The following is a 13,812-nucleotide window of genomic DNA, read 5'->3' as shown; positions in this document are numbered from 1 at the left end:
GCCCTGGATTATCCAATGTTCTTATCTTCTCGGGCACGCTTAAGCCTAAACTGGTGGTTGCAGGATCAGAACCTGCGAAAGGGAAGATCCTTCCTCCCTGTAACTTGGAGAGTACTTACTACAGATGCCAGTCTCTCAGGCTGGCGAGCGACCCTAGAGGGGCTTACAGCTCAAGGGAAATGGTCAAGGACAGAACAGATCCTGCCCATCAATGTCCTGGAATTACGGGCAGTACGACTGGCCCTATGGTCATGGACGGTGGAGCTTCACGACTGCCCTATCAGGGTTCAGTCCAACAGTGCCACTGCAGTGCCCGATATAAACCACCAAGGCGATATCAGGAGTCCTTCAGCTCTGAAGGAGGTGACCCACACACTAGCCTAGGCAGAGGGACATGTGCCGATTCTATCGGCAGCCCATATCCGGGAGTAGAGAACTGGAAGGCAGATTATCTCAGCCGCCAGCAAATCTGCCCGGGGGAATGGTCCCTTCACCCAGGGGTGTTCCAGGAAATTTGCCAACGGGATGGCCAGAGGTCGACCTACTTGCATCCAGGTTCAACAACATGCTACAGCAGTTTGTGTCCTGAACAAGAGATCCTCTGGCAATTGGACCAGACTGTGGCATCTCGGGACCAGTGGTGTCTACCCTAGTGAATGCTAGAAAAGCTGTCACTAGGAAGATTTATCATAAGGTCTGGAAAAATTATAATGCTTGGCGTGAAACCAAAAAACGGCATCCTCGGAAATACGTGATTGGGAGAATTCTCTTTTTTCTACAGTCAGTTGTGAAAATCAAATTGGCTTTGAGTACAATCAGGGGTTAAGTTTCGACCCTATCAGTATTCTTCCAAAAGCCTTTAGCCTCCCATTCACTGGTCCGAACCTTTATGCAGGAGCAACTCGCTTGCTTCCCCCCATTAGGTCACACATGTTATGTGTCCTTGGGACTTGAACTTGGTGCTGTCTGTTTTACAGAAACAACCATTTGAACCTATCAGGGAAATTCCATTAGACTTGCTGTCACGCAAGCTAGCCTTCCTGATGCCTATCACCTCAGCTAGAAGGGTGTCGGAGTTGGCGGCCCTTTCATGCAGGGAACCGTACTTGATCCTCCAACACGACAGGGTCATGTTACGACCTGTTCCATGCTTTTTGCCAAAAGTGGTGTCGGACTTTTATTTAAATCAGGGCATTATTTTGCCTTCTTTTTTATCTCAGCCTCGTTCGGCAGAAGAGAGACGACTGCATTCTTTGAACGATGTCCGAGCAGTCAAGGTTTATTTGTCTGGATCTGCGGAGATCCGAGGATCAGACTCCTTTTTTGTTTTACCAAAAGGACCGAAGAAGGGGCAAGCAACTTCCAAAGCTTCCATTGCCAATTGGGTCTGTCAATTGGTCATTCAGGCCTATGGTCTGAAACATAAAGCTCCTCCCTTTAGGGTGAGAGTTCATTCTACCAGGGGTGTAGGAACCTCCTGGGCTTTTCGCCATCAGGTATCTGTGGCTCAGATTTGTAAAGCTGCCACCTGGTCTTCAGTGCATACGTTCACAAAATGTTATCAAGTGGATGTTCGAGCAGCCGAGGATTCGGCTATCGGCCGCAGAGTACTATGGGCTGCCATATAAGGTCTGATGGCTTTTGTTTGGCAGGGTTTCTCCCTCCCCTCAAGGCTATTGCTCTGTGATATAGAAAAAAGGTGTAGCGCTCAAAAACATTAAATAAAGTAAAACAATATAAAGTTCATAGTTAAAAGTTCATCTAGGTATAAGGAAAAGTGGAGCCATTCAGAGTAATAGCCACCAAGGAGAAAAACTTCTGTTGAACGGAATCCACCATGGAGGGAACTTCTGAAGGGGAAAGAAAGCCCATCACCTTCACCCAAAATAACTGACCCTTACCATGAGTGTATGGACTATACACATAGTATGTAACCAGATGATATTAGGAACGATCAATCCAGATTAAGGAGCGATCCACTGCACATGCAATCCGAAAGCATCCCTCTCCCACTGGACCAGGTGGAAAATCCTAGGATCCCCTCCTCTCAACAGGATAGATTGCCAGGTGTATTCCAATAGACGAGTGGTAGCTCGAGAATCATATACATGTTAAGGGTAGAAAAGGAATGCTCATTGCTCAAACTTATTGATAAGGGATATTTTTTTGAAAAATATGGTAAAATAAACTTACATTTACTGAGAGGTAGATGGTAAGGGTCAGTTATTTTGGGTGAAGGTGATGGGCTTTCTTTCCCCTTCAGAAGTTCCCTCCATGGTGGATTCCGTTCAATAGAAGTTTTTCTCCTTGGTGGCTATTGCTCTGATTGGCTCCACTTTTCCTTATACCTAGATGAACTTTCAACTATGAATTTTATATTGTTTTATTTTATTTTATGTTTTTGAGCGCTACACCTTTTCTCTATATTACGTTTATTGTATCCAGCAATTTAGTGTTATCTGCTTTTTGTTTATTTTTTTGGTGTATTTAGCGCAACAAATTTCTTATTTTCATTATTGCTCTGTGATGTCCCAGCAGGTAATGAATATTAGCCTTACTCTGTGTCCCATGATGTATGAAAAAGAAAATAGGATTTGTACGTCATACTTACCTGTAAAATCTATTTCTTTGAGTACATCATGGGACACAGAGGTCCCTCCCTTCTTTTTGAGGATTCTGTGCTTGCTACAAAACTGAAGTACTTCCTATATGGGAGGGGTTATATAGGGGATACTTCCTGTCTAAAGACCTTTGGTCTACCAGTGTCCATTCACCTGGAGCTGAAGTAAAACCCAGCAGGTAATGAAGTTTAGCTTGACTCTGTGTCCCATGATGTACTCAAAGAAAAGCATTTTACAGGTAAGTATGATGAAAAAATCTTATTTTTTCTGTATTTACTGCTCTACTTTTATGCCATTTTAAAGCAGGGGAATACTTTAAAAAGTATTATTACAACTATAAGAACACAGTTTCAAACACTGCAAGGTTTAAAAAAATAATTGGGGGGCTCAAGTTGATCCTGTATGCAATTCAAAGGATGACTTTACTAATCACTTTTTTTTTTGTTCTGGAAGAATGATTTTTATTAGCATATAAAGAAAGAACAGATATAAAATTCCCACGCAGGGGATATGAACGTATGCAGAATTGTCATGAAAACACAGAAAAAGATGTGTCATAAAGTACTGACTATTAACGAACCATGATCCTCCGAACCAGGTCGGGGACCAATGCATAATGCATGATCCATAAGACTCAGGGGCTAAGGTAAACAAAGGAAGTGGACACGTCCGCCAAAAAACTTTTTTTTTTTTTTTTTTTATTATAACAAATTAACAAAGAAAACATAATGATAAGATTTACATAACAGACCTAAATAAAAAATGAAAGCAAACAACAGTATCAATACAACTAATTTACTACCATCAGATAGTTCCAGAATATATAAAGAAATTCGGAAATATCCAACACTAGAAAAAAAAAAGGAAAGAAAGAACTTTCTGTGACAGGCCATCCTAATCTACCAATAAATAGCATGCCCAACCTTTATTTTAAATTAAGGTTAAAATTGGACCATGATGCGTCCATCCATTTTTTTCCATATCTTTCAAACATTTGCCGGACATTACATGAGTGTTTTTTTTAAACTTTACATATTTACCCATCTCCTGGATCCAATCCAAAAGGGTTGGAGATTTGGATGAAGTCCAGTGAGAAGCTATCAACTTCCGTGCCATAAAAAGTGATTTTGCAATAGCCACTACTTAGTCAAAATCCAAGCTGTTAGAGTTTACATATCATAATGAGTATAGAACAGGGTCTGGACTGGAATTAGCTCAATGTCATATACAAAGTTTAACACATCTAACACTTCCGGTCAGTATTGATTTAACTTTGGACATCTGCAGAACATATGCACAAAAGAGCCACTACTAATCATTTTACAGTAGAAGTGTTCTCTGTTAGTCTACAATTCTGATCTATTAAAGACACACAGTGAATTTCAATTGATTACCCATCTGTTTGGCATTCTGCAGTGGCAACATTTTTCAACCATTGGGAAATATACATGCCGTGAAGTGTATTTTACAAAGACCAGCAAAGTAAGAAAAACTTTGGAATCAAACACTATCTGTATTGAAACTTTATTTTACACAGCTTGGTAAATTGTATGGAGTGATGGAAGTGGAAATTGCTATGATAATTGGGTAAATTGTGCAATTTCACACATTGGTATATACACCCCATAGTTTTGCTTGAATAAGTAGCTTAGGATATTTCAGCTATGTTTTAACATAATGACAGCTGTGCATACATGCAGGGTGATTGATCTCTGAGTGGAAACCAAACCTGAGTTAAGCCAGCTAATCCTGCAGTCCCATGCTTGTGATAGCATGTATAATACGTGCAAGCTCTCTGTCTGTCTGCCCTGCTCTGCTATTTGGACTCCCCTATTTGTGACCTCAGATCAGATATCGACTATTCTCTGATGTCTTCCTGCCTTTTGACGATAAATTGATCCTGACTATTCTGAATCTTGCCTGACTTGTACCTGGACTCATTGAACCACTCTGCCTTTCTTCCAACCGCAAGTACCCCTTTGCTTTGCTCAGTCCGCACCTGCCCCGGCATGGTAACCAGGTGCTATAGCATTGTGTATAAGACCGGGGGCAACTGAGTACCAGTACCCCTGCTTGCCTTATGGGAAAGGGAGCTGCTATAGGTGAAGAACACAGAAGCTACAGTGAGGGAAAAAAGTATTTTGATCCCCTGCTGATTTTGTACATTTGCCCACTGATAAAGAAATGATCAGTCTAAAATTTTAATGGTAGGTTTATTTTAACAGCGAGAGACAGAATAACAACAAAATTCAGAAAAACGCATTTCAAAAAAGTTATAAATTGATTTGCATTTTAATAAGTGAAATTTGACCCCTTCGCAAAACATGACTAAGTTCCTGGTGGCAAAACCCTTGTTGGCAATCGCAGAGGTCAGATGCTTTCTTGTAGTTGGCCACCAGGTTTGCACACATCTTGGGAGCAGTTTTGTCCCACTCCTCTTTGCAGACCCTGTCCAAGTCATTAAGGTTTGAGACTGACGTCTGATAACGCGAACCTTCAGCTCCCTCCGCATATTTTCTATGGGATTATAGTCTGGAGACTGGCTATGCCACTCCAGAACCTTAATGTGCTTCTTCTTGAGCCACTCCTTTACTGCCTTGGCCGTGTGTTTTGGGTCATTGTCATGCTGGAATACCCACCTACGACCCATTTTTAATGCCCTGGCTGAGGGAAGGAGGTTCCACGATTTAACAGTCATTAATACAATCATGTGAGACACATAACATAGCTTCTCCTCAAATATGAATATGTTTTTAGGAAGCATGCATGCAGCATGTTCATATGGTGCAATTACCTATTATAAAAAAGTGATAGTAAAGGTAGGCTTATCCAGGAATTTTAGCGAATTATTGTCAGCCCTGGTACTTCAGACTAGAGATCATCATGGCTTTTGTAAAAAGAAAAAAGCACATGGCACATTTTTTTTCCTCCACTTAGCATTTACATTTTAGTGCAGACCATCCACCTCGTTCCTGCAGTTCGTTCTGTGAGCTTTTGATATTGCTCGGATTGCAGTTTCTCCAAGTGGCTCTCTTAATCCACTATGACTTCATTTCCCCTTCAAGAAACAAAGCTATTGGCTTCTGTGGTGAATATAAACCAAGACTACTTAATACCTGCTAAGTAGTATTCACCACAGTCACGTCCGCGCCAGCTTGATCCACTTCCAATTACTTTTTGGCTTTCTGTCTGCTATTTATTTCTAACAGCTTTTATGTAAGACATAATGTACACACATCAGTGTAAATCAAAAATGGAAGGATCTGTGTTTCAAAACAGAATATCAGGTAATTATAATCAAGACCAAAACAGTCCTTAGACTGGGCAATTGTGGTGCATTTTATTTCTTGTTGTAGAGAATGCTTTCATGTGTACAGCCAGGGTTCGTGATGAAACTGTGGAGAGCAAGTAATATTTAAGTACTCTTATTTCCATAGTTCCTGTGGGCAGTCAAGCTTTTTTCCATAGACAGTACAAGCAGTAAACTGGTAGTAGGTAGTCTTCACTATACTGAAGTCACTGTGTAGGGTAGATTCTGACTAGTACTAGCTACAGCTAGTACTGCAGTATCCTAATTGCACATTTTCTCTGAATACTGTTAGAAAGTGATGAATACCTTCTAATCAAAAGTTTGACTCCATTGGTCTAAAGTGCATGTATAGCCAAAACATTATCATTTTTTTTTTTTTTTAAGCTTTTGGGTATTCCCAGGGCTGTCTCTGTAGTCCTGGGTACCACCATCACCAGGACAAAAAAGAGATTTTACTGGAGCAAGAGTTGGGTGTAATTCTTTCAATGGGTAGAGAAAATGGGATGAGTGGCAAAAAATATTCCTCCAAAGGAAGGTACCACAACCTATTGACTTACGCATTTATATACCAAATGCATTACAGACTTTCTCAGTGCTCCGTGTACACAGCACACCATTTAAACATGTCATGCTTTTGGAGTAACCACCCCTAATAATGCGGCAAGGTGCAATTTTGCTTTTTTGTTTTTAATATGGCTTTGTATGTCACATTTTTTTTATTATTCTGTAATGAAATTGTGAAAATAAAATTGTGTGCATGGGGGATGAGAGAGTCCATAATACATTTGTTATTTGAATGCCTGATTCTTGCAATGGGGACACCTTTTCAGATGACCATTGTCGAAAAAAAAATACGTATGCTTTTAACCACTTCTTGCCCACGCTACAGCCGAAAGACGGATACAGCATGGGCTTACTTTGCTGGGAGGGCGTCCATGGACATCCTCCCATGATCGCTCTGCCCATGCACTCTGTGATCTCTGAGTCCTTTGGACTCAGTTGATCACAGATCGGGGTAAAGGGTCAACCACAGAAGCCCTTTACCACATGATCAGCTGTGTCCATTAACAGCTGATCACGGATGCAAACACAAGCCAGTTATCTGCTTTTTTTTCTCACGCTGACAGTGTGAGGAGAGAAGAAGAGAGCTGATACCCGGCTTGTGTTAAAGGGCCATTGGCACTGATAACCAGGGCACTGATTACCAGTGTCCTGATTATCAGTACAGTTCCAACAGTGCTCATCGGTGGTGCCCATCAGTGCCCAGCAAGTGCCTCCTCATTGGTGTCATCTATCAGTGCTGCCTATCAGAGCAGCCTCATCAGTGCCCACAAGTGCCACCCATCAGTGCAGTCTATCAGTGCCCATCAGTGAAGCCTCATCAGCACACATCATTGGAGGAGAAAAATTACCTGTTTGCGAAATTTTATAACAAGCTATGAAAAAACATTTTTGCTGGTTTTTTTTTTCAAAATTGTCATTTGTTTAGCAAAAAATGAAAAATAAAAACAGTGGTGATTAAATACCACCCAAAGAAATCTCTTTTTGTGTGGGAAAAATGATAAACATTTCATATGGGTACAGTGTTGCATGACCACGCCATTGTCATTCAAAGTGCGACAGCACTGAAAATTGGCCTGGGCAGAAAGGGGGTAAAAGTTCCCAGTAGGCAAGTGGTTAAACAAAAAATATGTAATGGTGCCCCCTGTAAAAAGTAGGACATGTTTAAAGTAGGACTCCAAACTCTCTGTCTATGAGATTTTTCCCAATTCTTGTCCTAATGATGGGAGACCTCTCTGCAGCTTGGGGTGCCACCTGATCAGTCTATACAAGAATGGTAACCACAACCATTTTTACCTAGCTTTTAAAGTAAGGTGCACATGGAATGGCATTGCACAGCAAAAAAAAAAAAAAACAAGCAAAAAAGATTTCCTGGCACACTTACCAGCTAGCCTGCAAACAAAACGGCACTGTCTACCAATTTACGTTAAAAACAGAGGGTGTAGTTGCACACATTTGGAAATACTGTATATGTGGTCCTAACTCTTTGAGGTAACATTTGAGGGTCTCCAAGTTGAAGCATATAAAGCAGTGGATAAATTAGGGGCAGCCTGGCCAGTATTTTACCAACTCAGGTGGCAAAAATGCGGCAGTGTTATGAATATGAAAGAACTCATAAAGCCAGTATTTTCCCAGAAAAAATAGCAGCCTTACCAACGCTAGATTAAAAGCAAAAAGAACTTGGAAAAAACACCCAACTCTTCTCCACTACCCAAAACTGAAAATAACATGCCCAGAATTTTACTTTAAAACCAGGATATTTTCTGTTAGTGGTTTTTTGATTTGTCCAGTTCCAGTAGAGGCATTGTGTGCACCCAGACACCCCTCTCCCTTGGATGTCTGCATATTCCCCACTTACATTGTTATAGTTGATATTCTGTGTATCTATAGCTCAGGTCGTCTGTCTAACCTCGGCTATTATTAGCTGGACTCTGGTACCAGGGATACAGTTTATCTATCTTTGCTCAAAAGCATTTTAAATGGGAAAAATTTGAGGTCACACCTTAAAATGAGGCAAGACGATGTGGGGTTGGCAAGTTGCAGTCTGTGGTGAAGAAGGAGATCAAATTGTGGTCAATTTGCCTCTTCTACACCTAGTTACCGTTTGCACAGCTATTGTGTCTGTTTCTGCAGCGGTGCTTCCTTAGGATATCCGGGTTCATTGTTGCCAAAGGTTTTATGATGTCAAGCTGTGGTAAATGCTCCTTATACTCACTGGGTACACTAAGCCTGCTTTTAATTATTTTCACCAAAGCCACTTATTACCATGACCCATACAAACATTTGAAATCCTTTTAGGATTGGAATGCATGAATGGAAAGATTCACTACTAAGAGAGGTTCAACAGTAATGAAATTTGGTAAATGTTCATCCACTTTCTTAGACTATTTCCATATTTATATAATGCCAACTTATAACACAGTACATTATGGTCTTGCCCCCCAGATAGATCTCAAAGTCCTAGTTCCTAAAACCCTACAGCCAGATTTAGGAGGAGCCCAGTAACCTGCCAATTTTGGATTGTGTAAAGAAATTGGAGTATACAGAAGAATCCTACATAAACACAGGGAAAACAAATATGCCTAGTAGGATTCAAACCCTGGGACCAGTGTTGTTGGCAAGAGTGCTAACCACTGAGCCACTATGCATAGACCAAATAACTTTTATTGTTGGGACAAACATGCTTAAAAAGGACTGCCGGTGTAAAGATAGCTGCTGATGTTTAATGCACCTTACCTTAGGTAAGGGGTCTGTATTCTGTCTCTGCAGTACTACTCTCTGCCAAGCTTCCTTATCAACAGCACATTAATATTTGTTAGTTTTCAGATGTTCAAGGAAGAAAATTATCCTTCAGATAAAAGTATATTCCTGTATTTTAGTATAGAGGCTCATGCTAGGGCCTTGAAATCACCCGAGTCCAGATGGAGGACCCATGGGGACACTTACTAAAACTGGTGCACACAAAATATGGTGCAGCTGCACATACTGACCAATCAGCTTCTAACTTCAGCTTGGACAATAAAACATAGAAGCTGATTGGTTACTATGCGCAGCTGCACCAGATTCTGTGTGCACCAGTTTTAGTAACTCTCCCCATGGGTCCTCCACCTGAACGATTTCAAGGCCCTAGCATGAGCTTCTGTACTAAAATACAGGAATATACTTTTATTTGAAGGAAACTTTTCTTCCTTGAACAACTATTGGTGATTGGTGGCTGTCTCTCTCCTGTTTCGACCCTGACCACCCTTCCCTTTCTCTATCCCTTCGCTTGCTACACAGTTACATTTGTCACCCTTAGTATTTTGGGGTCTTCATGACGGTCAAAGATCTTGGATCCCTAATGTATACAGTTGTGCTAAAAAGTTTGCAAACCCTGGTAGAAATTGTAAAATTTTGGCATTTATATTGAAAATATGACTAATCATGCCAAAAAAACTGTCTTTTATTCAAGGATACTGATCACATGAAGCCATTTATTATCCTATAGTTTTTTGGCTCCTTCTAAAATCATAATGATAACAGAAATCACCCAAATGGCCCTAATCAAAAGTTTACATGCCCTGGAATGTTTGGCCTTGGTACAGACATAAAAGGTGGCACACACAGGTTAAAATGGCAATTAAAGGTTAATTTCTCACATTTTTGGCTTTTTAAATCACAATTAGTGTCTGTGTATAAATAGTCAATGAGTTTGTTAGATCTCACTTGGATGCCCTAAGCAGGCTGGACACTGAGCCATGAGGAGGTAGAAAAGAAAAGTCAAAAGACATGCGTAACAAAGTAATGGAACTTTATAAAGATGGAAAAGGATATAAAAAGATACCCAAAGCCTTGAATATGCCAGTCAGTACTGTTTGATACCTTATTAAGAAGTGGTAAATGCAGGGCTCTTTTGATACCAAGCCAAGTCAGGTAGACCAAGAAAGATTGCAGCCACAACTGGCGGAAGAATTGCCCAGGATACAAAGAAAACCTACAGGTAATATCAGGAGAAATACAGGCTGCTCTCAAAAAGACGGTGTGGTTGTTTAATTTTTTTTTTTTTTTTTTTTTTTTTATAAAAAGAAAAACTATCCAACTTAAATTCAGTAATATTAGCGAGGCTTGTTGCATTTCATTTTCACACGTCATGGACAAAAGAATGCCACGTTTTATACCAAAAAAAAAAGTATCTACCAAGAGATAAATCCTAACATTTGTGGATATTCTCAGCACGCTCCCCTTGTGATTGTGGACAATTTGTAAATGTTGCAAATCTCATATTTGAGGGGCCATCAATCCATCTATAGTGCCTTGCAAAAGTATTCAGCCCCCTTGGCATTTTTCGTGTTTTGTTGCCTCACAACCTGGAATTAACAGGGATTGTTTGAGGATTTGCATCATTTAATTTACAGAACATGCCCACAAATTTGAAGATGTTTTTTTCTTAATTTATTTGAAGCAAACAACAAATAGGACAAAAGAAAAGAAAAGGTCAATGTGCATAACTATTCACCCCCCTAAAGTAAATACTTTGTAGAGCCACCTTTTGCGGCTATCACAGCTCCAAGTAGCTTTGGATAAGTCTCTATGAGCTTGCCATATCTTACCACTGGGATTTTTGCCCATTCCTCGTTGCAAAACTGCTCCAGCTCCTTCAAGTTGGATGGTTTGCGCTTGTGAACAGCAATCTTTAAGTCTGACCACAGATTTTCTACTGGATTGAGGTCTGGGCTTTCTATTGGATTGAGGTCTGGGCTTTGACTAGGCCATTCCAACACATTTACAGGTTTCTTTTTAAACCACTCAAGTGTTGCATTAGCAGTGTGTTTGGGGTCATTGTCCTGCTGGAAGGTGAACCTCCATCCTAGCTAGGGATGCACCGAATGTGTTTTCTTGGTGCCGAAACCGATACCGAAAATAAATCTTCCTTGATCCCAAAAACCGATACCAAAACAACACCGATACCAAAAGTGACTGTTTTTAAAAATATTTTTATACAGGAGATGGTCAGAGACTGGGGACATGGTACAGGAGATGGTCAGAGACTGCCAAGATGGTATAGGAGATGATCAGAGACTGCAGAGATGGTACAGGAGATGATCAGAGACTGCAGAGGTGGTACAGGAGATGATCAGAGACTGCGGACATGGTACAGGAGATGGTCAGAGACTGCAGACATGGTACAGGAGATGGTCAGAGACTGCAGACATGGTACAGGAGATGGTCAGAGACTGGGGACATGGTACAGGAGATGGTCAGAGACTGGGGACATTGTACAGGAGATGCCCCATTCAGTATAGCTTTTAGCCGAAAGGGCCATTTTTGGCCGATATGTTGCGGCGACCAAAATTTCGGTGCATCCCTAATCCTAGCCTTAAATCACACACAGAGTGGTACAGGTTTTGCTCAAGAATATCCCTGTAGTCAGCACCATCCATCTTTCCCTCAGCTTCCCAGTCCCAACTGCTGAAAAACATCCCCACAGCATGATGCTGCCACCACCATGTTTCACCGTGGGGATGGTGTTCTTTGGGTGATGTGATGTGTTAGGTCACATATAATTCATATTAAAAAAACATTGAACTAAAGGCTGTAATGTAACAAAATAGGTAAAAAGCCAAGGGGGGTGAATACTTTTGCAAAGCACTGTACATTGCAGGTTGGACTAGAAACAAGAGTGGTGACGTTATCCAGTAGATTCTAATAACCTCTCACACTGCCAGCGTGGTTGTTCAACGATACTTGAACAAAAAAGAGCTACATGGTTGAGGTGCCAGAAGGAAGCCTTTACTGCGCCAATGCCACAAAAAAGCCCAATGAGGCATGTTGAGGTATTGTCGGGCATATTGTAAACAGGCTTTTTTGTGCAAGTAAAGACTTCTTTCTGGCAACTTGCCCATGCAGCTCTTTTTTGTTCAAGTATCATCGTATTGTGCTCCTTAAAAACAACCACACCATCTGTTTCCAGAGCAGCCTGTATTTCTCCTGAGGTTACCTGTGGGTTTTTCTTTGTATCCCTTATCCATTTGTATCCCGAACAGTTCCTGTGGCAGTTGTGGCTGAAATTTTTCTTGATCTACCTGACCTTGGCTTGGCAGCAAGAGATCCCCAAATTTTCCACTTCTTATCAAATGATTGAACAGTACTGACTGGCATATTCAAGGCTTTGGATATCTTTTTATATCCTTTTCCATCTTTGTAAAGTTTCATTACCTTGTTACGCAGGTCTTTTGACTGTTCTTTTCTGCTCCCCATGGCTTAGTATCTAGCCTGTTTAGTGCATCCATGTGAGAGCTAACAAACTCATTGACTATTTATACACAGACACTAATTGCGATTTTAAAAAGCCACAAATATGGGAAATTAACCTTTAATTGCCATTTTAACCTGTGTGCCACCTTCTGTGTCTTTACCAAGGCCAAACATTCCAGGGTATGTAAACTTTTGATCAGGGCCATTTGGGTGAGTTCTGTTATCATTATGATTTTAAAAGGAGCCAAAAAACCATGTGATAATACAGTAAATGGCTTCATGTGATCACTATCCTTGAATAAAAGACAGGAATCTTATCAATTATGTATTACCCACCAGACACACCCTGCCGTGTTATCTCCTTGGCTGCATGATTCATATAAAGTCCCACATCCTACCCCCTTTCTTCATATACTATGGATGGAGGCATTTGTTCTAGTTGTTCAAAGCCTCATATAAAGTCCCAACTGTTAACTTTTTATTAACCAATCAGGGAAGAAATCATGCGCCAATTTTTTAGCCTTACTTTTTGGTACTACCCATTGCCAGCATTAGTTCAGGTGTTCAATACAATATCCATATAATACATTTATTTTCTATCCTTAGTTTTTTCATCATCCATTACATGTAGGGTTACTATGCACCCCTTCCTTGCAGAACCTTTGCTCTGGTGGCGGTGTGTTGGGTTGGGTGGTTTGGCTGCTCTTGTTCCCAGTCCCGGGAGCTGTGATGAGCTCTGGGAGTCCTCCCCTTCCCTCCTCCACCCTGGTTTTCACAGGGGTCTGGGTGGATGTCCCGCAGCATATCGACGTCACGCCTCCGGCGCCACATGCGCTGAGTCACCCATAGGTGGTGTGAGTACATCGGCGTTGCGATTCCTTCTCGGCGTCCTCCACGAGGGGGTTGGCGTTGGCTGTCGAGCGGTGGTTTGCTGCTCGGTTTTTGGTGCCTTTAATTCTAAATATCATTGTTATAGACTCCTGCCTTTCTTCTGCTCCTGATGAGTGGCGTTCAGCCACGAAACACGTCAAGCTATCAGATAGCTTTCTTAATACAATTCAAGATTACCATCTTATCAATATTACG

At 41.1% G+C, this 13,812-nt stretch overlaps 1 protein-coding gene across 1 annotated transcript in view; it reads left to right on the top strand.

Moving 5' to 3' along the window:
* Positions 1–13,812, top strand: part of EFL1 (elongation factor like GTPase 1) — a 556,540-nt gene that overhangs the window by 442,280 nt on the left and 100,448 nt on the right. The window lies entirely within an intron of this gene.

This window comes from Aquarana catesbeiana, linkage group LG03 (genome assembly GCF_042186555.1).
Source record: "Aquarana catesbeiana isolate 2022-GZ linkage group LG03, ASM4218655v1, whole genome shotgun sequence".
Taxonomy (NCBI): Eukaryota; Metazoa; Chordata; class Amphibia; order Anura; family Ranidae; genus Aquarana; species Aquarana catesbeiana.
Note: the sequence above shows the minus strand (reverse complement) of the source record. Positions and strands in the feature narration are given on the sequence as shown.